Source organism: Saimiri boliviensis, chromosome 2, assembly GCF_048565385.1.
Source record: "Saimiri boliviensis isolate mSaiBol1 chromosome 2, mSaiBol1.pri, whole genome shotgun sequence".
In the NCBI taxonomy this organism is placed as follows: Eukaryota; Metazoa; Chordata; class Mammalia; order Primates; family Cebidae; genus Saimiri; species Saimiri boliviensis.
Window position 1 is genome coordinate 6,547,640 of NC_133450.1, and position 25,432 is coordinate 6,573,071.

The 25,432-nt window shown below is 42.1% G+C and overlaps 1 protein-coding gene across 5 annotated transcripts in view; it reads right to left on the reverse strand.

The window, feature by feature from the left end:
• Positions 1-25,432, reverse strand: part of SENP8 (SUMO peptidase family member, NEDD8 specific) — a 40,300-nt gene that overhangs the window by 14,720 nt on the left and 148 nt on the right. The window contains exon 2 of one of the 5 annotated variants that reach the window (XM_039468784.2): positions 7,357-7,413. The exons of 1 other annotated variant lie outside the window; for it this stretch is intronic. The gene's annotated coding sequence lies outside the window, so the exon portion shown is untranslated. Of the gene's footprint in view, positions 1-7,356; positions 8,122-24,640; positions 25,424-25,432 lie in introns of those variants that run through there. 3 more of the 5 variants (XM_074392720.1, XM_074392719.1, XM_074392718.1) reach the window with 3 other exon arrangements.

The window sequence follows — 25,432 nt, forward strand, 5'->3', positions numbered from 1 at the left end:
TGCCTGTAATCCCAGCTACCCAGGAGGCTGAGGCAGGAGAAATGCCTGAACCCAGGAGGCGGAGGTTGCGGTGAGCCAAGATCGCGCCATTGCACTCCAGCCTGGGTAACAAGAGCTAAACTCCGTCTCAAAAAAAAAAAAAAAAAAAAAGTTAGGCCGGGCGTAGTGGCTCATGCCTGTAATCCAAGCACTTTGGAGGCCAAGGCGGGTGGATCACCTCAGGCCGGGAGTTCAAGACCAGCCTGACCAACATGGTGAAATCCCGTCTTTAAGAAAAAAAGTTATGGCCGGGCGCGGTGGCTCAAGCCTGTAATCCCAGCACTTTGGGAGGCCGAGGCGGGTGGATCACGAGGTCGAGAGATCGAGACCATCCTGGTCAACATAGTGAAACCCCGTCTCTACTAAAAATACAAAAACTAGCTGGGCGTGGTGGCGCGTGCCTGTAATCCCAGCTACTTAGGAGGCTGAGGCAGGAGAATTGCCTGAGCCCAGGAGGCGGAGGTTGCAGTGAGCTGAGATCGCGCCATTGCACTCCAGCCTGGGTAACAAGAGCGAAACTCCGTCTCAAAAAAAAAAAAAAAAAAAAGAAAAAAAGTTATACCTAGATTTTTGACTGCATAGGGGGTCGGCACTCCTAGCCCCTGTACCCTGGTCAACATAGTGAAACCCCGTCTCTACTAAAAATACAAAAACTAGCTGGGCGTGGTGGCGCGTGCCTGTAATCCCAGCTACTTAGGAGGCTGAGGCAGGAGAATTGCCTGAGCCCAGGAGGCGGAGGTTGCAGTGAGCTGAGATCGCGCCATTGCACTCCAGCCTGGGTAACAAGAGCGAAACTCCGTCTCAAAAAAAAAAAAAAAAAAAGAAAAAAAGTTATACCTAGATTTTTGACTGCATAGGGGGTCGGCACTCCTAGCCCCTGTAATTTCTTACAGTTACAGTTGTTTAAGGGTCAACTGTAACTGTAAGAAATTCTAGCGGCCGGGCGCGGTGGCTCAAACCTGTAATCCCAGCACTTTGGGAGGCCAAGGCGGGTGGATCACGAGGTCGAGAGTTCGAGACCATCCTGGTCGACATGGTGAAACCCCGTCTCTACTAAAAATACAAAAAATCAGCTGGGCATGGTGGCGTGTGCCTGTAATCCCAGCTACTCAGGAGGCTGAGGCAGGAGAATTACCTGAACCCAGGAGGCGGAGGTTGCGGTGAGCCGAGATCGCGCCATTGCACTCCAGCCTGGGTAACGAGCGAAACTCCGTCTCAAAAAAAAGAAATTCTAGCTTATGTGCTACATGTAAACAGTTAGAATGAAAACAGGAAATCTGCCATGTACACAGTAAGCATGAATTTTAAATATCCTCTCGAAGTACAGAGATTGGTTAAAATTAAAGCTATTGTTGTACCAAACACCACAGCATTAACTATATTATTTGGCTCTTTAATGAATATGCATAATGATAACAAATTATTATTATTATTATTTTTCCCGGGAGGTGGAGATTACAGTGAGCACAAATTATTTTTATATTAAAGATGAATTCAAAGAATCTAAAAGAAAAAATTACTAATTACCAAGGGAAATAGTTTCCATTTCAACATTAATTTTCAAAAGATAAGACAAAATATTGCTTCCTCCTTCCATAATGAAATGCGATACTGATTAGGGTTTTAGTTAAAAGGAACTGTAATTTTAAAAATAGAAAATCATGAGACTACTACAAAAGAAATTCATTCCTGATTCTGCCCTGCCAGGAGCATGAGTGATATAACTTGGGTTTGCCTGTTTCAGAGCTTTAGCCTCAAGGGGTATGAGCAAGATGATGTAACGTTTACAATATAAGCTAGGACTTCTTTTGACTTCTTTTAAAAGGTAGCATGGGATAAGATTCTGGAAACCTGGGTCTAGCCCTAGTTTTACCACTGATTTGGTGGTATCATCTTGAGCCATCATTTAAATGACTTTGTCCTTGTTTCTATAAACAAGTATATGCCTTTTTTTACAGGTGGCATACAAAATGATTAAAACATTTTATCTCATCTCTAAAAAAGGCATATATCCACTTTACATACCAGAGAGTTATAGAGAAGGCCAAGTAATTTTACTTGAAAGTACTAAAAGAGTTTACAAAGTTGTACAAATAATATTTATCAATTAGATATTAGTAAAATAATCAGAAAATCAAGATAGAGCTTGAAACCAATCAAAGGAAATGAGGTTTGAAAACAAATACCCATTCACATTATCTTATCTAAATAACAGAATGACTAACTTAAGAGACAAGTTGTGTAATGAGATTAACATGCTTGTAACCACCCAAAGTGAGACAACTCTGATGGGTGCAGAATATTTGAGCATAAGAGAGTTAACAGAGAGTTAACTGTTATGCACTGACCGGCAGCATGGCACTATTTTTGAAAATCACACAGCAATAAGCTGTCGCATGCAGATTGAGAGTGCGAAACAAAGCATATTGTAAGAAAACAGTAATAATGCTGTTAAAAGACAAGACTAGAGTTATGACATCTAGACCTAGACTAGATTGATCTATGATCATGTCATAGATCAATCAAGTGAAAGCAATTTGGCAGAGGCTAGGTAATCAGCTTGTTGATGTGACTTGATGTAAGAGTTTATAATTATAAAGGTGGAATGAGTGTTACCTGGGTACAACAGCTCTTTCCCATGTCTTCAATAAACACTGCATAGTTGTGAGAGCCAGGTCATACAGCTTGGCAATTTAATCAATTCTGGCCATTAGACCAGTTATTTTACCACTTGACTACACTATTAAGCAATAATTTCATGATATAACCATTTTCACGTAATGAGACACTGCAAAAACTTATATGAAAAATCAATACACCCCTCAAGAAAGAAAGCTGAAGTAAATGAAGAGGTATCCAACAGTTTTACGTCGAAATAGTATGTCGTAATCTGACTACTTCAGAAACAACATAAGGCTGCTTATAAGAAAAAAAAACTTATAATAAGATGGCATGAATTAGGATTTTCTTAAGAAAAAAGAGTAACTAGAGGAGAGACTTAAACTGGAGCCAAGAATGAAGTTAATGAGGCACAGAGCACATTTGCTATGGGTGGGCCACAAATTTGGCCCTAAGCTTTTTGGCAGCTAACCAGAGAGTTAAGTTAAACATTCACAATGTCCATAAGATAAAAGCAAAGCAATTGCTCAGGAGAGGTAAAATAATTCTTTGTATTATGGTCTGATAGTTTTTTCCCAAGAGATTTTCATAAAACACATGGTGCATCGTAACAAATAGTGCCTCACAATATCCTTACAGCAGATGCAAGTTAGATAGGATTGTTTCCTGTAATATTTAATATCTAGCCTGATGGCAAATGGGCATAGATAATCAAGTGAAAGCAATTTGGCAGAGGCTAGGTAATCAGCTTGTGGATGTGACATGATGTAAGAGTTTATGATTATGAAGGCGGAAAGACTGCTCCCTGGCTAGAGCATCTCTCTCCCATGTCTTCAATAAACACTGCATAGTTCTGAGTGCCAGGTCATACAGCTTGGCAAATACCCGGAGACCTACTCTCTGCACTGCCTGCTGAAATCATACCACTCTTCAATGCCAACCCAACTAGGGAAAGAAGCTTACAGGAAGACTGCCTCAACAGTCAGTCATCTCTCACCTTGAAGGGAGTGTCCATAGGCTGGGAGTTTAACTCCAAAAATTCTAATGTAAATAGAACTCAACTAGCCTTTAACCAAACACACCCTTGGCCAAGAAAAGTAACTCTAAACTTCAGATTTGAATACTTGAATTTTAGACTCAGTTCTGTTACTCACTGGCCGTATGATCATAAATAAATTACTAAATTTCCTTAACTCTCACTTTCCTTTTCTGTAGAGTGAGAATATATATTTTTTATAGTCTAGAGCAGGTGTCCCCAAACTACGGCCCATGAGCCGCATGCAGCCCCGAGGCCATTTATCCGGCCCCCCTCCGCACTTCAGGAAGGGGCACCTCTTTCGTTGGTGGTCAGTGAGAGGAGCACAGTATGTGGCGGCCCTCCAACGGTCTGAGGGACAGTGAACTGGCCCCCTGTGTAAAAAGTTTGGGGATGCCTGGTCTAGAGGTTTTTTTTTTTTTTTTAAAAAACGCCTACTATGTCATGAATTCAGTAGCCCAGGCTCCTTCCCATTGGTTCTCACAAAGTGTGCTTCTCTGGGTGGAGTGGGCTGGCGCTTCAGGTGAACCCAGGCACCTTTCTCTTGGGCTTCCTTCTTTTTGTTATCATTTTCCTTCATGCATTTCAGGAAGCAATCTCTGTTCTTAGAGTGCTGAATGCACTAGATAAGCACAATAATTCTCTTGGCAAGAATCTTGCCTTGTTTGTTTACAACAATGCCAACAGTATGCTGGGTATCACTGTAAACTCTTCCAGTTTTGCCATGGTAACACTGTGGGGTATTCCTTTTTGAACACTACCCACTCCCTTGAAGTCTACAATACCACATTTCTTTTTTTTTGAGACGGAGTTTCGCTCTTGTTACCCAGGCTGGAGTGCAATGGCGCGATCTCGGCTCACCGCAACCTCCGCCTCCTGGGTTTAGGCAATTCTCCTGCCTCAGCCTCCTGAGTAGCTGGGATTACAGGCACGCGCCACCATGCCCAGCTAATTTTTTGTATTTTTAGTAGAGATGGGGTTTCACCATGTTGATCAGGATGGTCTCCATCTCTTGACTTCGTGATCCACCCGCCTCGGCCTCCCAAAGTGCTGGGATTACAGGATTGAGCCACCGCGCCTGGCCTCACATTTCTTATATGTTCACATGTACGTGGCCAAAGGACAACTCCATGTTTTCTACAAGGCCTAGAGAACATATATTGGATGCCTCTCTTCTTTCCCTTTGTGTTAGTCATTTTGGAGAATTACTGGAAGATGGTGCTTTGGGCCAAAGGGCAATATTTTTTATTTTTATCTTAAAGACAGGGTCTTGGGTCTATTGCTCAGGCTGGAGCACAGTGGCACAATCATAGCTCAGTGCAGCCTCAAACTCCTAGGTTCAAGCCCGTTTCCTGCTTCTGCCTCCAGTGTAGCTAGGACTGCAGGTGCGTACCACCATGCCTGGCTAAATTTTAAATTTTTGTAGAGACAGAGTCTCACTCTGTTGCCCAGGCTCCTGAGCTCAAGTGATCCTACTGCCTCTGCCCCACAAAATGCTGGGATTACTGGTGTGAGCCACTATGCCCAGCTTAAAGTGAGAATATGAATACATGATCTTTATCATGTGGTATCTGTCGATATAAAATAAAGAAACATACATAAGTAGAATTTAAAAATAGGACATAAGGCCAAGGCAGGAGACTGCCTGAGTTCAGGAATTTGAGACCAGCCCAGGCAACATGGTGAAGCCCCGTCTCTACTAAATATAAAAAATTAGCGAGCATGGTGGTGGTGCCTGTGGTCCCAGCTGCTAGGAGACTGAGGCACAAGAAATGCTTGAATTCGGGAGGCAGAGGTTGCAGTGAGCCTAGATAGCACCACTGCACTCCAGCCTGGGTGACAGAGTAAGATGCCCTCTTAAAAAAAAAAACCCAAAAACAAATAAACAAAAAATTAAGTATTTTTAGATATCTATTATGGCATCAGGAAATTTATATCCCACTGACTGATAACTGTGATATATTTCATTTAACAAATGTTCACTGAGTGTTCTCCTTTGTGCCAGGGGCTAGTCTTACAGAGTGCGAATGAGATAGTTTCTACCCTTACTGAGCTTAAGCCTATTTTGTTATAAGGAACACATGCTGCATATACAATTCTTGCAGTCAATAAATACCTACTGAGCACCTAATATTAGGTGCTGTGGGAGATACAAAGATGCATATGGTGGCTTGTAGTCAATGATATAAGAAATCCGCAAGAGGCACAAACAGAATATATGGGAATTCACAAGAGAGAATAATCATTCCTGGCTAACAGAGTGAAAAGGAATGAGTGTTCAGATCAGGCACGCCTTTGAGGAAAGTGGCATAAAAGTGCACTTTTGAAGGGCAGGTAGAGTTGGATGCATGGAGAAGACAGAGAAGCAAGGGAAGTGTTTTCAAATGTGGAGCTAATCCTGAATAGTCTTGTGTGGCTAGAATGAAGTGGGAGTAGTAGGGGTGCAGGCAAGGATTAGAGGATTCTTAGAAGCTAAGGGGTGAGAGAGTCTGAAATTTATACTGAGGAAGTGGGGAGCCATTAATGGCCAGATCAATGCTTTGATAAGAAAACAATTCAGCCTTAATATATAGAACTAATTGGTAAGAGAAAAAATTGAAAGCAGAGATCAATTAGATTTTTTCTTTTGAGGTGGAGTCTCACTCTGTTGCCCAGGCTGGAGTGTAATGGCATGATCTCAGCTCACTGCAACCTCTGCCTCCCGGGTTCAAGCTATTCTTCTGTCTCAGCCTCCTGAGTAGCTGGGATTACCGGTACCTGCCAGCCTGGCTGATTTTTCAATTTTTAGTACAGACAAGGTTTCTCTATATTGGCCAGGCTGGTCTCAAACTCCTGACCTCAGGTGATCCACCTGCTTCAGCATCTCAAAGTGCTGCAATTACAGGCATGAGCCACTGCGTCCAGCCCAACTTGCAATTTTTATTGCAGTAAAGGTAGGAGGTAATGAGGTAAAGCAGGAGAAATGCGGAGGAATTGATATTGTAGACAGAGAATCAATAAGGCTCAATAAGTCATCAGAGGAGGGTGGATAAAAAATCATTATGAGGACAGGTGGCGGAGGTTGCAGGGAGCCGAGATTGCAACACTGCCCTCCAGCCTGGGGGACAGAGCAAGACTCCTTGGGGGGAAAAAATTAAGAAATGGTCTGAGGGTTTCAGTTGGGGTGAATAGGAGGATGATAACATTATTAATGGGGTGGGAGAAAAGGAGATGGAAGGGGACCTAGCAAAAAACCAAGAGCCATCTATAATTATTTAGGAATTTTTTTTCTATGTAATGAGCACTGCACATGGCATATCTGAAGTGTAATAAATGTTTGCTACATGAATGAAGCATTTGTAAAGGAGTCAGAAAATATAGGTTAGGGGAAAAAAGAAAAAAGTCCACTTAAGATTTTTATATTCTCTGTAACATCCTTATTCTTATGGTTTTGTGCTTTGCCTGGTTTCCTTTGTTGCTACTATCGTGTTCAGAGTTAAAGGATCTGTGTACTTAGTCTTGGTGGATGGTAAACAAGACTAGGAGAACAGCCAGGAAGGTGAGTGAACTGGGGAGACAATGACCTCCTCAGAGTTCCATTTGTAAAATCTTACCAAACATATTATAGTCCTATGATTTGGGGCTAGGAAGTCTTAGGTCTAGGCTCTGACTTTGTCACTTACTATTTAAGTAACCCTGGGCAAGTCATTCATCCTCCTTCTGGGCCTCATCTTCCTCACCTATAAAATGAGGTAATAATAACATGGTCACAGGTTGTTACATGAATTAAAAACATGAGTAAAAAGACTCAGCACGTTGTCTGATATACAGTAGGCTCTCAAAACAAGTTAGTTTCTTGCCCTGTTCTCTAAACTGGGGTGGCAATAATGGACCCCAAAGATTTCTTGAAATAAAGCACTTGTCTCTTTATATAAAGCCACAAAGTCATCAAAGATGGAACTAGCCATGGCATGACTCTGCTCTTGTGCTTTATCTTTGGCATAAGGAGAGTAAATGCTAACTCCAGGGAAAAACGTCCTCTCAATCTGAGGGAAGCAATGATGTTAATGTGTTGCCAGTATACACAAACCCTGTGATTACAGGGGTTAGTTTATTATATCTTCCAACTTCTGTAACTATGTGAAGCTAATATTGAATTTATAAGCATAGTACACTTCCTTAACTAAGGTTTAATTTTAATAGGAGATTGCTTCCTCATATTAATCTTAAAATCCTTAAAATGCATATTACTTGGCTGGGCACGGTGGCTCAAGCCTGTAATCCCAGCACTTTGGGAGGCCGAGGCAGGTGGATCACGAGGTCAAGAGATGGAGACCATCCTGGTCAACATGGTGAAACCCCATCTCTATTAAAACAAAAAATTAGCTGGGCATGGTGGCATGTGCCTGTAATCCCAGCTACTCAGGAGGCTGAGGCAGGAGAATTGCCTGAACCCAGGAGGCGGAGGTTGCGGTGAGCCGAGATCGCGCCATTGCACTCCAGCCTGGGTAACAAGAGCGAAACTCCGTCTCAAAAAAAAAAAAAAAATGCATATTACTTGAATATTTGTTATAAAAAGCAAGGTGATTAAATAAAAAGTAATAAAAACCAACTTAAAAGGAAAATTCACAATTCAATATGGACCATTCTGATGGCCTGCTGATACAAAGGAAGAAGCTGACGGTTCAGTAGAAAAAGCATTAGTTTGGGAGTCAGACCTGGGATTCAGTTCAGAGCTACAATTAACCAGTTGTTTGACTCTAGAAAAGTCACTTAACCTCTGGGTTTCAGCTTCATCATCTGTAAACTGAGGGGTATGGACCAGATAAACAGTGGTTCTAGTCAGGGAAGCACATTGGAATCATCTATTGGACTAAAAAAAAATTATTTTAAGAGATGAGGTCTTGGCCGGGCGCGGTGGCTCAAGCCTGTAGTCCCAGCACTTTGGGAGGCCGAGGCGGGTGGATCACGAGGTCGAGAGATAGAGACCATCCTGGTCAACATGGTGAAACCCCGTCTCTACTAAAAATACAAAAAATTAGCTGGGCATGGTGGCACGTGCCTGTAATCCGAGCTACTCAGGAGGCTGAGGCAGGAGAATCGCCTGAACCCAGGAGGCGGAGGTTGCAGTGAGCCGAGATCGCGCCATTGCACTCCAGCCTGGGTAACAAGAGCGAAACTCCGTCTCAAAAAAAAAAAAAAAAAAAAAAAGAGATGAGGTCTTGCTCTGTCGCCCAGACTGGAGTGCAGTGGTGTGATTATAGCTCATTGCATCCTTGAACTCTTTGGCTCAAGCCATCCTCCTGCCTGAGCCTCCTGAGTAGTTGGGACAACAGGCATGCACCACCATGCCTGCCTATCTGTGGGGATTTTAAAGAGCATACACCTGGGGTAGGATCTGGGCATCTGTATTTTTAAGATATTTCCAAGTCATTCTGATTTCTAAAAGTTTTCATTAGCTCTACATTCTATTATTCTCTCTTTTTTTTTTTTTTTTGAGACGGAGTTTCGCTCTTGTTACCCAGGCTGGAGTGCAATGGCGCGATCTCGGCTCACTGCCACCTCTGCCTCCTGGGTTCAGGCAATTCTCCTGCCTCAGCCTCCTGAGTAGCTGGGATCACAGGCATGCGCCACCATGCCCAGCTAATTTTTGTATTTTTAGTAGAGACGGGGTTTCACTATGTTGACCAGGATGGTCTTGATCTCTTGACCTCGTGATCCGCTCGCCTCGGCCTCCCAAAGTGCTGGGATTACAGGCTTGAGCCACAACGCCCGGCCCTTACATTCTATTATTCTAAGCTGTCATCTCTGACAATTTTTAAATTGTCATCCTGTTTATAAAAATCCTAAAAAATTCTAGTTTTCTAGTCCAAAGGTCTGTAAATTACAGCTTGCAGGCCAAATGTGGCCCACTGCCTGTTTCTGTAAATAAAGTTTTATTGGACAAAGTCATGTTCATTTGTTCACATGCTGTTTATGGCTACCTTGTGCTCTAAGAACAGAGTAGTCTGCAAAGCCAAAAATATTTACTATTTGGCCTTTTAGAGAAAAAGTTTGCCAATCCCTGTTCTAGATCACTGTTCCATAATCTACTGTAAATTTCCAGGTTGGATTATTTTTAAGAGCTTTTAAAGTTCTAATAAAGTACTGGGGATATTTATTAAACTATCTTAAAGGCAATTTCCAGGTAGATTAACTAACTTCTTTTTTTCTTTTCTTTTTTTTTTTTTTTGAGACAGAGTCTCGCTCTGTTACCCAGGCTAGAGGGCAGTGGCGCGATCTCGGCTCATTGCAACCTTCACCTCCTGGGTTTTTGCAATTCTGCCTCAGCATTCCGAGTAGCTGGAACTACAGGCACACGCTGCCACACTTGATTTTTTGTATTTTAAGTAGAGATGGGATTTAACTGTGTTGCCCAGGCTGGTCTCCTGAGCTCAGGCAATCTGCCTACCTTGGCCTCCCAAAGTGCTGGGATTACAAGCGTAAGCCACCGTGCCTGGTCCACTCTTTTTTTTTCTTTTGAGACGGAGTTTTGCTCTTTTTGCCCAGACTGGAGTGCAATGGCATGATCTCAGCTCACTGTAACCTCTGCTGCCAAGTTCAAGTAATTTTCCTACTTTAGCCTCCTGAGTAGCTGGAATTACAGGCACCTGCCACCATACTTAGTTAATTTTTTTTTGTATTTTTTAGTAGAGACGGGTTTCACCGTGTTGGCCAGGATGGTCTTAACTCCTGACCTCAGGTGATCCATCTGCCTTGGCCTCCCAAAGTACTGGGATTACAGGTGTGAGCCTGTAATTAGATTAACTAACTTTTAACTGATGGTATTACTGCTGTTTCAATCTGGATTTTTTTGAGGCAAGGTCTCATTGTCTGTCACCCAGGATGGAGTACAGTGGTATAATCATGATTCACTGCAGCCTGGACCTCCTGGGCTCAGGTGATTCTCCTGCCTTAGCCTCCTGAGTAGCTGGAACTACAGGTGCCTGCCACCATGCCTGGCTAATTAGGAAAAAAAAAAAAAAAGAGGCCAGGCACAGCTGCTCATGCCTGTAATCCCAGCACTTTGGGAGGCTGAAGCAGGTGGATGACCTGGGGTCAGGAGTTTGAGAGCAGCCTGACCAACATGGTGAAACCCCATATCTACCAAAAAAAAAAAAAAAAAAAAATACAAAATTAGCCAGGAGTGGTGGCCCATGCCTATAATCCCAGCTACTTAACAGGCTGAGGCAGGAGAATCGCTTGAACCCAGGAGGCAGAGGCTACGCTGAGTCAAGATAGCACCATTTCACTCCAGCTGGCAACAAGAGTGAAGCTCCGTCTCAAAAAAAAAAAAAAAAAATTGTACAGCTGAGGCCTCATTATGCTGCCCAGGCTGGTCTCCAACTCCTGGGCTCCAGTGATCCTCTGTCTAGGCCTCCCAAAGTGCTGGGATTATAGGCATGAGCTACCTCACCTGGACTCAATCTGGATTTTTTTAATGAATGGAAATGCTTAAAAATACTAATTTACAGGATATTAACAATAATTATCTATTTTATCGATGTACAAGTTTATCTTTTATGGGATTAAAATATATATTAGAGTCTTAAATTAAGGATTTTATATGGTATACAGCAATTCTCAAAACTTCTGGGAAAACACGCCTGTTGGCTATTGAAGTAAGTAGTACTCCTGACAAATCTGTTTTACTGAAAATATACTATTCCAGAATTGTGACCTTTACTCATTTTTTTCTATTTATTTACTAAGAGTTCCTTAAAAATACAAAGAGAGAGAGAAACAGCCTCATTCAGGTATGTTTTTTAAAACATTACAAAGTAAGTGCAGATTATAAAAGTCAGTTGTTTCTAAATGCAATTGCCCTCCTCACTCCCTTTCACTACTATTTCAATTTATACCAAATTACAAAAGCTCGGAGATGCAGCTATGCGTCTCTAAATGGACACATGCCCATGTGCCAGCAGATAGCAACAAACAAAGTCCAAGAAATAAACACAGGTTAATCACAAGGCATCCTAGAGCTTCAATTTGACCAATTTTAGGGGAAAGAGCTAAACAACTTAATCATTGACTTAAAACATTTAAATCAGTAACAAAATATTTTAACATAAACATGGACATAAAATGCAAAATCCGCATGAAATTTAAAAATAAAATATGAGATTCTTACAGAACTTTTGCAACTGTGGCAGGCAAATTTTTCTGTTTCATTCAGTCTACTCTGTTGGCTTGAAATACTTCAGTGGAATGGTCTACTTACTACTATTCATAGCTGATGTGTTTGTGACATAAACCTCAAATGCTTAGGAACCAGATTCCCTAATGTTAAAGGAATGAGCATGCGCTTATGCTTTAGCAGCTTAAATGTGTACAGGAGAGAAACATTTATTTTTTATTTATTTATTTATTTTTATTTATTTATTTTTAGAGACAGAGTTTTGCTCTTGTTACCCAGGCTGGAGTGCAATGGCGCGATCTCGGCTCACCACAACCTCCGCCTCCTGGGTTCAGGCAATTCTCCTGCCTCAGCCTCCTGAGTAGCTGGGATTACAGGCACATGCCACCATGCCCAGCTAATGTTTTGTATTTTTAGTAGAGACGGGGTTTCACCATGTTGACCAGGATGGTCTTGATCTCTTGACCTTGTGATCCACCCACCTCGGCCTCCCAAAGTGCTGGGATTACAGGCTTGAGCCACCGTGCCCGGCCGAGAAACATTTATTAAAGTAAATTTATTCATTAGGTCAAAATATATTTATTGGTGTCTTATGTGTCCCAATTTTGCCTACCATAATCAGACTGAAAATTGAACCTGGTTACTCTATAATGGAATACATCATCCAAGAGTTTTTTTTTTTTTTTTTTTTGAGACAAGGTCTCATTCTGTTGCCCAGGATGGAATCCAGTGGTGCAAACATAGCTTGATACAGCCCTTAACTGACGGGCTCATGCAATCCTCTCACCTTGGCCTCCCAAGTAGCTAGGACTATATAGGTGCATACCACCATGCCTGGCTAATTAAAAAAAAAAATTTTTTTTTTGTAGACAGGGTCTCACTATGTTGCCCAGTCTCATCCCAGAGTTTTCTACTGTATTCACACTTCACATTCAATTGACAACAAGTGCTGTTGATTCTATAGCCCAAATGTTCTAAATCTGCCCAATGCTTTCCATCTTCACTACTATCACCTTAGTCAAATCAATTTCTTTCTTTCTTTTTTTCTTTGAGACGGAGTTTCACTCTTGTTACCCAGGCTGGAGTGCAATGGTGCGATCTCGGCTCACCACAACCTCTGCCTCCTGGGTTCAGGCAATTCTCCTGCCTCAGCCTCCTGAGTAGCTGGGATTACAGGCACATGCCACCATGCCCAGCTAATTTTTTTGTATTTTTAGTAGAGACGGCGTTTCACCATGTTGACCAGGATGGTCTCGATCTCTTGACCTCGTGATCCACCCGCCTCAGCCTCCCAAAGTGCTGGGATTACAGGCTTGAGCCACCGCGCCCGGCCTTTTTTTTTTTTTTTTTTTTAAAGATGGGGTTTCACCCTGATGGCCAGGTTGGTCTTGAACTCCTGACCTCAGGTGATTCACCCACCTCGGCCTCCCGAAGTGCTAGGATTACAGACGTGAGCCACCATGCCTGGCAGACAATTTTTTTTTTTTTTTTTTTTTGAGACAAAGATTCACTCTTTTTATCCAGGCTGGAATGCAATGGCGCGATCTTGGCTCAGCGCAACCTCTGCCTCCTGAATTCAAGCAATTCTTCTGCCTCAACCTCCTGAGTAGCTGGGACTACAGGGGTTCGCCACCATGCCCGGCTAATTGTTTTGTATTTTTAGTAGAAACAGGGTTTCACTCTGTTGACCAGGATGGTCTCGATCTCTTGACCTTGTGATCCACCCACCTCGGCCTCCCAAAGTGCTGGGATTATAGGCGTGAGCCACCGCGCAGGGCCTATCAATTTCTTTCTTGACCTAGCCTAACAGGTCTCCTATTTCCACTACTGACCCTGCCTATAAATTCTCCACATAACCATCAAAGTAATTGTTTAAAAATTTAAATTAGGTCAGGTCTGTGCCCTGCTTAGCACTCTCTGGTAGCTCACTATCATACTCAGAAAAAAACGAAAATTCCCTACCCTAGTTTACAAAACTCTACCTGAAAATGTGGCTCCAGCTATTTCTCCAACCTTATCTTCTATTATTTCCCTGCTTGCCTACTAAGCCCCAGCCACAAAGACTTTCATTTCTCAAACACACCAAGCTTTTTCCCTCAAGGGTGGGGAACTAGCTGCGTCTGGACCTTCTAGTAGTAAGCTCCGTCTGTTGGCCAGATCTTAGTTTAAATGCCACTAAGTCACAGATGTCTCAGAGCGGCCAAAATAAAAAGGCGACCAGTTACTATCACTTTAATTTCAGTTCCTTGAATAACGCGGATGACTATGTGACCATTTTTTATTTGTTTATTGGTTCATATTCTTTTTTCCTCCCCCTGCTGCTTCTCTTTCCCTCTCCAAAACAAGAATGTTAAGCTCTATGAAAATAGGACAAGGGGCCTTGTCTGCCTTGTTTGCCATTTTAACCGTAGGGCCTAAAATGGTGCTTGCCAGGCAGGTACTCAGTAAATAACTGCAGAATAAATGAATAAATAATTGAGTATACAGTTGAACATAATATAAATCAAGTTCTGCAGAGAAATGTTTACATTTACAGAGTCTGGGAAGTGAAAGGGCCTTTACTATCACTTCTAATCTAATTTCTTACTCCATGCAAGAATTCTTCATTTCTGCTCTCAGGGAGAAAGGTGCAGGAGCCTGACTTAAAACTAGCTGTGTGGCCGGGCGCGGTGGCTCACGCCTGTAATCCCAGCACTTTGGGAGGCCGAGGCGGGCGGATCACAAGGTCAAGAGTTCGAGACCATCCTGGTCAACACGATGAAACCCCATCTCTACTAAAAATACAAAAAATTAGCTGGGCATGGTGGTGCGTGCCTGTAATCCCAGCTACTCAGGAGGCTGAGGCAGGAGAATTGCCTGAACCCGGGAGGCGGAGGTTGCGGTGAGCCGAGATCGCGCCATTGCACTCCAGCCTGGGTAACAAGAGGGAAACTCTGTCTCAAAAAAAAAAAAAACCAACCAAACAAAAAAAAACAAACTAGCTGTGTGGTATTGGAGCAGAAACAGATAAATCAACAGAACAATTAAAAAAATTCATATGTAGATTAGAAGTTTTTTTTTTTTTTTTTTTTTTTTTTTTTCCAGACGGAGTTTTGCTATTGTTACCCAGGCTGGAGTGCAATGGCGCGATCTCAGCTCACCGCAACCTCCGCCTCCTGGGTTCAGGCAATTCTCCTGCCTCAGCCTCCTGAGTAGCTGGGATTACAGGCACACGCCACCATGCCCAGCTAATGTTTTGTATTTTTAGTGGAGACGGGGTTTCACCATGTTGACCAGGATGGTCTCGATCTCTCGACCTCGTGATCCACCCGCCTCGGCCTCCCAAAGTGCTGGGATTACAGGCTTGAGCCACCGCGCCCGGCCCAGATTAGAAGTTTTAAATATGGTGGAGTCATTACTAATCAAAGAGAGTCTTTCTTGTAGTATAGTAGTAAACATGTCTGCCTGACAAATCGACAGGAGAAATTTTGGATTATTCCAGCGTTTTCAGTGTGTTCCACTGAACATTATGTTCCTATAGCATGCTGTCCAATAGAGCTTCTTATGACGGAAATCTTTCTTTTTTGAGACAGAGTCTTACTCTGTCACCCAGGCTGGAGTGTAGTGGCGCGATCTTGACTCAATGCAACCTCTGCTGCCTGGGTTCAAGTGATTCTCCTGCCTTAGCCTCCCAAGAGGCTGGGATTACAGGCACCTGCCACAGCGCCCGGCTAATCTTTGTAGTTTTTTTTTTTTTTTTTCTTTTTTTTTGAGACAGAGTTTCGCTCTTGTTACCCAGGCTGGAGTGCAATGGCGCGATCTCGGCTCACCGCAACCTCCGCCTCCTGGGCTCAGGCAATTCTCGTGTCTCGGCCTCCTGAGTAGCTGGGATTACAGGCACGCGCCACCATGCCCAGCTAATTTTTTGTATTTTTAGTAGAGACGGGGTTTCACTATGTTGACCAGGGTGGTCTCGATCTCTTGACCTCGTGATCCACCCGCCTCGGCCTCCCAAAGTGCTGGGATTACAGGCTTGAGCCACCGCGCCAGGCATAATCTTTGTAGTTTTTTAGTAGAGACAGGGTTTCACCATCTTGGCCAGGCTGTTCTTGAACTCCTGATGTTGTGATCCACCTGCCTAGGCCTCCCAAAATGCTGGGATTACAGGTGTGAGCCACCATGTCTGGCTTGGAAATTTTCTTTATCTGCAAAATGTTCAATACAGTAGCCACTAGCTCTATGTGGCTATTGAGTTCTTGAAATATGGTCAGTGTGACTTAAAAAATTTAGTAATTTTAATTAACCAAAATTTAAATAGCCATATGTGGCTTATGCTACTATACTAGACAGCTCAGTTCCATAGGCTTTCACAGGTACTTCCTGAAGTACCTATGAAGTCAGATTACATGGTTAAAAAAATAACTCACACCTGTGATCCTGGCACTTTGGCGGGCTCAGCCAGGCAGATAACCTGAGGTCAGGAATTCCAGACCAGCCTGACCAATATGGCGAAACCCTGTCTCTACTAAAAATACAAAAACAAGTTGAGAGTGGTGCTGTGCTCCCGTAATCCCAGTTACTCAGGAGGCCAAGGCAAAAGAACACGGGAAGCAGAGGTTGCAGTGAGCTGAGATCATGCCACTGCACTTCAGCCTGGGTGACAGAGTGAGATTCCATTTCAAAAGGAAAAAAAAAGAAAGAGAAAAAGATTACATGGTTAATTAAATTAGGAAATACTAACTCCTAATGCACACAAACACACTAGAAGCTAATGAAAGTTTGGCTATAAAAAAGTTTAACTATTTTGGTATTATCCTTTCCCAAACTTACTTGATCATGAAATGCTCTTTTTTTTGGAGGAATATCTGTCAGTACTTTATTATCTGTGTATTAAAGTATGGGATATGCTTGCTGGAGTTTTTAATAAGTGGCATTGGCACACTTTTGTTAATTATTTGATTAAAAAAGTAAAGAGTTGGCTGGGTGTGGAAGCTCACACCTGTAATCCCAGTACTTTGGGAGGCAGAGGTGGGCAGATCATGAGGTCAGCAGATTGAGACCATCCTGGTTAACATGGTGAAATCCTGTCTCTACTACAAATACAAAAAATTAGCTGGGTGTGATGGCATGGGCCTGTAGTCCCAGGAGTCCTAGCTATTTGGGAGGCTGAGGCAGGAGAATTTCTTGAATTCAGGAAGCAGAGGTTGCAGTGAGCTGAGGTCGCGCCAATGCACTCTAGCCTGGGTGACAGAGTGAGACTCCATCTCAAAAAAAAAAAAAAAAAAAAAAAAAGTAAAGAGTTTTATCTCATACCTTATACCAAATTATATTTTAGAGAGAATACAAAATTTTTTTTTTTTTTTTTTTTTTTTGAGACGGAGTTTCGCTCTTGTTACCCAGGCTGGAGTGCAATGGCGCAATCTTGGCTCACCGCAACCTCCGCCTCCTGGGTTCAGGCAATTCTCCTGCCTCAGCCTCCTGAGTAGCTGGGATTACAGGCACGCGCCACCATGCCCAGCTAATTTTTTGTATTTTTAGTAGAGATGGGGTTTCACCATGTTGACCAGGTTGGTCTCGATCTCTCGACCTTGTGATCCACCCGCCTCGGCCTCCCAAAGTGCTGGGATTACAGGCTTGAGCCACCGCGCCCGGCGAGAATACAAATTTTTAAATGTTAAAAAGTTAAACAAAAACGTTGTCAGAAGCCGGGCGCGGTGGCTCAAGCCTGTAATCCCAGCACTTTGGGAGGCTGAGGCGGGTGGGAGAGATCGAGACCATCCTGGTCAACATGGTGAAACCCCGTCTCTACTAAAAATACAAAAAACTAGCTGGGCGTGGTGGCACGTGCCTGTAATCCCAGCTACTCAGGAGGCCGAGGCAGGAGAATTGCCTGAGCCCAGGAGGCGGAGGTTGCGGTGAGCCGCGATCGCGCCATTGCACTCCAGCCTGGGTAACAAGAGCGAAACTCCGTCTAAAAAAAAAAAAAAAATGTTGTCAGAAAATATTAGTTAATACACTTATATTGCTGGTCAATAAACACATGAGAAGACACTGGACATCACAGTAGTAATCAAATAAATACATGTTAAAATAAAATTTCATTTTTTACCTCTCAAGTTAGCAAAGATGAAGAAAACTAGTAATAACCAGCATTGCTGAGATTATGGGAAATGAGTAAATGATGCCTCATTTTGACAGAAGTGTCACATGTGCAAGCTTTTTCAAGGGTAATTTGCCATTATATTTGAATTCTTAAAAAATGTACATATGTAGGTATCATACTTTCAGCAATTTATCTTAACGGAAACATTAATGATATATGCAAAAATTCAACAAGATAGTCATCAAGGGAGTATCTGTAACAGAAAAACTGCAAACAACGTGGAATTCTAAAAAGGACTGGGAAATTAAATAACAGGGTTTCCATATGATGGAATAATTTTCAGCCATTAAATATAACATTGTCAATATAAATTTATTGACATAGAAAAATGTTCATGCTTTGATATAAACATCTGTATATGACAAAAATATACACAAAAATAATCAAGAACGATATCCATCAGAAGTGTAAATATCATTTTAAGAAAGAGGATTAATACTTTACCTTTTTCCTTCTACCTTTTGATATTGCCTGCTTTACTTTTTCCCCTTCTCTTTTAATTATGAACACATAATTAGCAAATACAGTGATTTCCATATTGAAGAGGAAGAAAAGATATACCAGTTCCCACTCTTACAATGACATAAAATATTTCCATTTTTTTTTTTTTTCAATTTCTGAGTCTGTCTTCTGTTCTCTGGATAAACCAGGTAAGTCTAATCTCCTTTCCATAAATGTTCAAGTACAGATATTTAAAACTGATTTGATGTTTAGTAACATTAGAAGATTATATCCAACTTCTAATGCCTGATTCAACTTGCACTTTCACAAAAAGAATCACATCCAAGACCAAATGTGCTTTTAATGGCAGCAATATTTTCAGGAAGGAAGTTCATGGCTTTTTTTGGGGTTTCAATTTCCCCCAAATTAAACATTTCTTTTTGATACTAAGCCTAAGCCATCTGGAGATCTGTACAACGTGGCACATAAGAATGACCATCAAGATTTATTATATAACCCTCTTGAGTACAGAGATTAGATTTTACTCATCTTTCTATCTTCAGTGCCTGACAAACTAGAGTTTTAATAAATAGTTTTCCTGAGTGAGCAAAACACAGAAGTGAACCGTATCTTGAAAAACTCAGGAAAACACAACACTGCTATAAATTTAAGAAATACTCTCAATTTTTTTTTTTTTTTTTTTTTTTTTGAGACGGAGTTTCGCTCTTGTTACCCAGGCTGGAGTGCAACGGCGCAATCTCGGCTCAGTGCAACCTCCGCCTCCTGGGTTCAGGCAATTCTCCTGCCTCAGCCTCCTGAGTAGCTGGGATTACAGGCACATGCCACCATGCCCAGCTAATTTTTTTGCATTTTTAGTAGAGACGGGGTTTCACCATGTTGACCAGGATGGTCTCGATCTCTTGACCTCGTGATCCACCCGCCTCGGCCTCCCAAAGTGCTGGGATTACAGGCTTGAGCCACCGAGCCCGGCCAATACTCTCAATTTTATAAATGAATTATAATATAAACAACATTCCTGTAACATCAATATTTCACAGATGAATTCAGCTCTCAGAGTCTAAAATCCACCTGGTGTGATAATGCTTGATAACTCTATTGCTGTAAATACCACTTTAACCTGTCTTAGGCCAAGGAGATAAAACAGGTGACTTTTTAGGATTTCTTCTAACACCAAGGCTCTCCACTTACTGCTCTGTAACTAGGCACAGCTATCAATGACCAAGATGTCACTGACCATAAAGATAATTTTATTCTGGCTGGGCATCATGCCTGTAATCCCAGCACTTTGGAAGGCCGAGGTGGGAAGATCATGAGGTCATGAGTTCTAGAGATCAGCCTGACCAACATGGTGAAACCCTGTCTCTACTAAAAATACAAAACTTAGCTGGGCCTGGTGGCTCGTGCCTGTAATCCCAGCTACTCAGCAGGCTGAGGCAGGAGAATCGCTGGAACCCGGGAGATAGAGGTTGCAGTGAGCTGAGATTGCACCACTGTACTCCATCCTGGGTGTCAGAACCAAAGTCTGTCTCAAAAAAAAAAAAAAAAAAAGAAGAAAAGAAAAGAAAACAATTTTATTCCTAGTTTACGATTTCTACCTCAAGAGTTCCATTTGTAATTGTGTCATGGTTTTTGGCCTCAATATACACCTGGTGTATACCAAGTTTTTCTTGTAGTGACTTTGTTTTGCTTGAAATTTTCTGAGAAATGACTTTACATAATTGTAAACTTTGAAATGACTAGGAGTGAGGGCCAGGTGTGGAAAGGCCATCACGTCTGAGTAAGATAATATTTTATAAAGGTGTGGACAGAACTTTATTTTAGTACATGTGGTACCAAAGTCTGATAAGGAGTGGTCAAGCTAAAGCCGTAATTTACCTTGTTTCACAGATAATCACTGTAGTCAACATACGGCAGCTATATGCAAACACACTATTTGAAAGAACATAAAAAAGTGATGATCTTTTAATCTCATTTTTCCTGAGGATTTCAAATCCTGGCAAGTTATTTTTTTCATAGATAGTTAAGAGATAAATTGTCATTACAAATTGCTAATTAGCGGGTTTCAGAAATGTGCCTGGCACATAGTAGGGGTTTAGTAAATATCTAATGAATGAATGAAGTAATGAATCACACCAATTTGAGAGTTTTATTCATTGGCCATGAGAGAAAGCAAGCCTAAGGTTTTCAAACAGTAATGCAGATGCTCAAAATAGTAACTACAGTTGGGACAAAGTTTTTGGGATCAAGACAATGATTTAGTGCTTTTATAAGGTGGTTATGGAAGCCATTTAATTGGAAGCCAGAGAAAGGAACTTTCAGAAATTTTCTGTTTTTCAGTAATAAAAATTCTTAAGCCTCATAAAAGTATTATTTCTGCTTTCAAATAGACTCACTCCTTCTCTCCCCCAAAACTTGTCAGATTAGGTGAACCTCAAGTTCTGCATATACTTGATTTCCCATGTCACCGTCCCAGTGGCCTCCAATTATTTGATGGACAGAAAGTCAATATAGGCTAGCCATATACTGTCTTGGTCTTTCATACAGCTTCTCTGCCTACCAATGAATTATTTGTTTAAAAGGGCTGTTTGCCCTAATACGGAAGGTGGTAATGGTGGCCTCTCTGAGAACCTGGTTCTGGAAGTTAATTTTACAGGACTCACTAGGATCAGTAATAACTGAACCCGAAATTCAATTTTTTTATTTTTATTTTTTTAAGATGGGGTTTCACCATGATGGCCAGACTGGTCTTGAACTCCAGACCTCAGGTGATCCACCCACCTCGGCCTCCCAAAGTGCTAGGATTACAGGTGTGAGCCACAGCACCCGGCCCCAAATTCAGTTTTCTAGAGTATGTTTAAAGAGTATATAATTTGGAGCCGGGCGCGGTGGCTCAAGCCTGTAATCCCAGCACTTTGGGAGGCTGAGGCGGGTGGATCACGAGGTCGAGAGATCGAGACCATCCTGGTCAACATGGTGAAACCCCGTCTCTACTAAAGATACAAAAAATTAGCTGGGCATGGTGGCACGTGCCTGTAATCCCAGCTACTCAGGAGGCTGAGGCAGGAGAATTGCCTGAGCCCAGGAGGCGGAGGTTGCGGTGAGCCGAGATCGCGCCATTGCACTCCAGCCTGGGTAACAAGAGCGAAACTCCATCTCAAAAAAAAAAAAAAAAAAAAAAAAAAAGAGTATATAATTTGGATACTAGCTGGATTTGAGTAGTAAATTTTTATAGTCTGGTACTGATCAGTTTCAAAGGAGATGGGTTGTGTGGGCCTTGAGGATTTTCCATTCTTTGCTAATGTGTTTAAACTAAACTTCTTTCCTATCCAAGAAGTTTAAGGGATTGGCAAAGAGAAAGGACCTCTGACTTTTAAAAGTGAGAAATGTAGGACTCACAGGTATAGATGGAATTTGACTGAGGAAAGCCTTGGAAGATCTGTGAACTTACACATGTGGTAAGGCCACCGCTTTATTAGAAGTACTAACAATATCACTTATAATACAAAAGGCTGGGCTAGACTCTTGATCACATAAAATGTCAACTGACTCCCATACTGGGGTATATATTCCTGTTGAAAAGTATGCAATTTAGTCCAATGTATACAGTATTACTCTAGACCGGTCAACACATTGCAGAAATAAAGCAATTTAGCAGACTCTCTAGAGATCACTTAAAAAATTTTTTTTTTGACACAGGCTCTTGCCTGTCACTCAGGCTGGAGTGCAGTGGCATGGACACTGCACCCTCAACCTCCTGGGCTCATGTACTTCTCCTGCTTCAGTCTCCCGTGAAGCTAGCATGCACCACTACGTCTGGCTAATTTTTTATTTTTTTTGGTAGAGACAGGGTCTCACTTTGTTGCCCAGGCTGGTCTTGAACTCCTGGACTCAACTGATGTCCCTGCTTTAGCCTCCCCAAGTGCTGGGATTACAGGATTGAACCACTGTACCTGGCCCAAGAGTCCGTTTTTTAAAAATTAACTTATTGGTCTAGTGTCTTCATTTCTATCTTCTCTTCTGATAATCTAACCTACACATTATTCCAGATTTTCAAACAGAACTCTAATCACATTATTCTACTCCAAAAATTTTAACAACCCTCTATTGTCTACCAAATAAACTACAAATTACGGCCTGGCATTCAATGATTTCTACAAAAATCGCCTCAATCTATCTTTCCTGATTTATTTTCTGGAATTGCTCCTACAGACATATACTTCCACAAGATCAGTCCCTCTGCAGGCCCTGGTTATTAGCAACAGTGGCATAGTACCGGTTGCTGCCCCAGACATAGAGAAGGAACAAAAGCAAACAGCCAACTCCCCATCCCAGCAGAGAGGTTGGGAAGTGAACACTGCTTCATCATCTTTCTGAAACACAGATTTGATGTCATGCTCCTGCTTAAAATCATTACACTGAGATATTTTTAAACGTAGAATCTATAGACCAGGATGTGGCTAGAATATCAGGGTTCTGTGAGCTTAGACTGGGAAAAAAATTGCATTTTTGTTTTCAATAATCAGTAGTTGAAATTTAGCATTTTCTTCAATAAGTGTGGACCATAAACTACATTATTAGCACTCCCTATGTCTTTGTTATCAATGGAAATCTGTTATTTTCACATCACATTAAAGTTGCTGCAGGCATTTCAAAACATAATTTATAGTCATCACTGCTTAGAAATTATATAATTAGACCTGCTACTATATTTTATTTAATGCATAAAGTACATATATATCGCACATTTCTTTTAATATTTTAAAAACTTAAAAAATACGCTTCCTTTATATTACTATGTATTTTATTTTACACATTTAAGAATATTTTTCTAAAAAATAAAAAAAATAAAAAATAAAAAGGCCGGGCGCGGTGGCTCAAGCCTGTAATCCCAGCACTTTGGGAGGCCGAGGCGGGTGGATCACAAGGTCGAGAGATCGAGACCAACCTGGTCAACATGGTGAAACCCCGTCTCTACTAAACATACAAAAAATTAGCTGGGCATGGTGGCGCGTGCCTATAATCCCAGCTACTCAGGAGGCTGAGGCAGGAGAATTGCCTGAACCCAGGAGGCGGAGGTTGCGGTGAGCCGAGATCGTGCCATTGCACTCCAGCCTGGGTAACAAGAGGGAAACTCCGTCTCAGGAAAAAAAAAAAAAAAAAGAATATTTTTCTGAGACTGAGTCTATAAGCCAGACTGCCAAAGAGGTCCACTGGGTAAAGAGGTTAAGAACCTTTTTCGAACTTAATTGCTTACAGCATTCTATAATTTAAACTCTTCAGCATGGAATTCAAGACTCCTCATAATCTGTTCACACCCACTTTATCTTCTCCATCTCTGCCCCACCTCTACTTTCCATACTATGCTCTAGTCATACTACACAACAATAACTCGCCCTTACCTGGGGGCAGATACAGGTTTTTGGATTAACTCTTGTTAACAGACAACACCTATACACTGCCTTGGTCTTTACCTTATACAGCTTCTCTCCCTGCCAAGTGAATTCTTTGTTTAAAAGGCCTATTTTCCCTAATACGGTAATTTTCGATCCTAATAGAGCTGTATTTTAAATAACTTTACATGTCATTCCTAACTTAAATGATTAATAACAGAAAAAGGTCCTAAATTGGCAAGGAACTGTATGTAGTAATCTCTAGGGGAGTGGAGGTTAGTCTTTGCATCTCATACATCGGTTTAGCTCTGAATGTTGGTCTTTGCATCTCAAACTGGCTTAGCTCTGATCATTTTGGGGACAAAAGTGGGAATGGCCTTCGAGTTGTAAGGCTGGAGACAACAGCTGACCAATTCTGGATGAAAGGGAAAGAGACAAGTAACTAAGCTGGATCTGATAAACACTGAGGAATAAACAGTGCTGAAGGGAAAGACAAGAGTGGCTCCTTCTCCCATTTCCCAGACCAGTTAATTCAAAACATAACGCCGCTCAGGTTTCTCATTCAATTTCCAAGCATCTCTGTAGCTAAATCACCTCCATCTTAATGTTACAGAGCTAACTCCCTCAACTTCCTTCTCTCTAGTTTAGCGGGTCTCAATCTTTAGCATTCGAGTCACCCGTGGATCTTTAAAACAGTACTGACACCTGGCACGACTCAGAATTTAACTGGTTTAGAGTGGGGCAACAGCATTGGTTTTAACAAAAAGTTTCCCAGGTGATTCAAATGCACTTACAACGTTGCGTTCCACGCGTGCTCTTGATCTTACAAATTCCCGCACCGTCGAATAGTCCCATTTCTAGGTTCTGAGTCTTCTACCTATACAGAAAACTTTTCTGAGGGCCATATTCTCGCTCCTTTCTCTCACTGTGTAACGACGCTTTTTTAATGGGAAGTCTACACCAATATGGTTTCCATCAGGTTTATTCTCCTTCTCTTTTGACCCTTTCAGACCACCACTGTCACATCCTTTTGCACCCATTACTCTCTCTTTTACCTATTTCTTTGACCAGGTACTGATTAATAGTCTTTTAACACAGTCCTCTAAAAATGACCCAAAAGTCACCCTGAAAAGGTCTTCCTCATGTTCTCCTACTACCCAATCAGGGACCCCTCTTCTGAGCGCAGAGAGCATCCCGTGCGTTTTCCTCTATTACCAGTTTATTGTACTACCACTGCAGATTCTCTTACGGTCTCCTACATGACAGCACTTCAAAAACCTGAGGCTTATTTTATTCGCTTCGGACATTCTGGAACCCAAGGCATAGAAACCACTCAGTGAAAAAGTCTGAGGAATACATGGAAACGAAGACTTGGAAACGGAGGTCGGGGCGGGGACAACGGGGGGGGGGCGGTCAGCGCAGAGGGCGTGAGTGTTTGAAAAGGGGCGGGGGCTGTAACCGACGGCGCTGAGAATCCATGTACAGAATCGGGAGGGGGCACAGACACGCCGGAGTCTGAGTGGGCAGGAAAGCGATCCACTGTCGGGACAAACTGAGACAAACCGAAGTGGGGAGGCGGCTTCTTA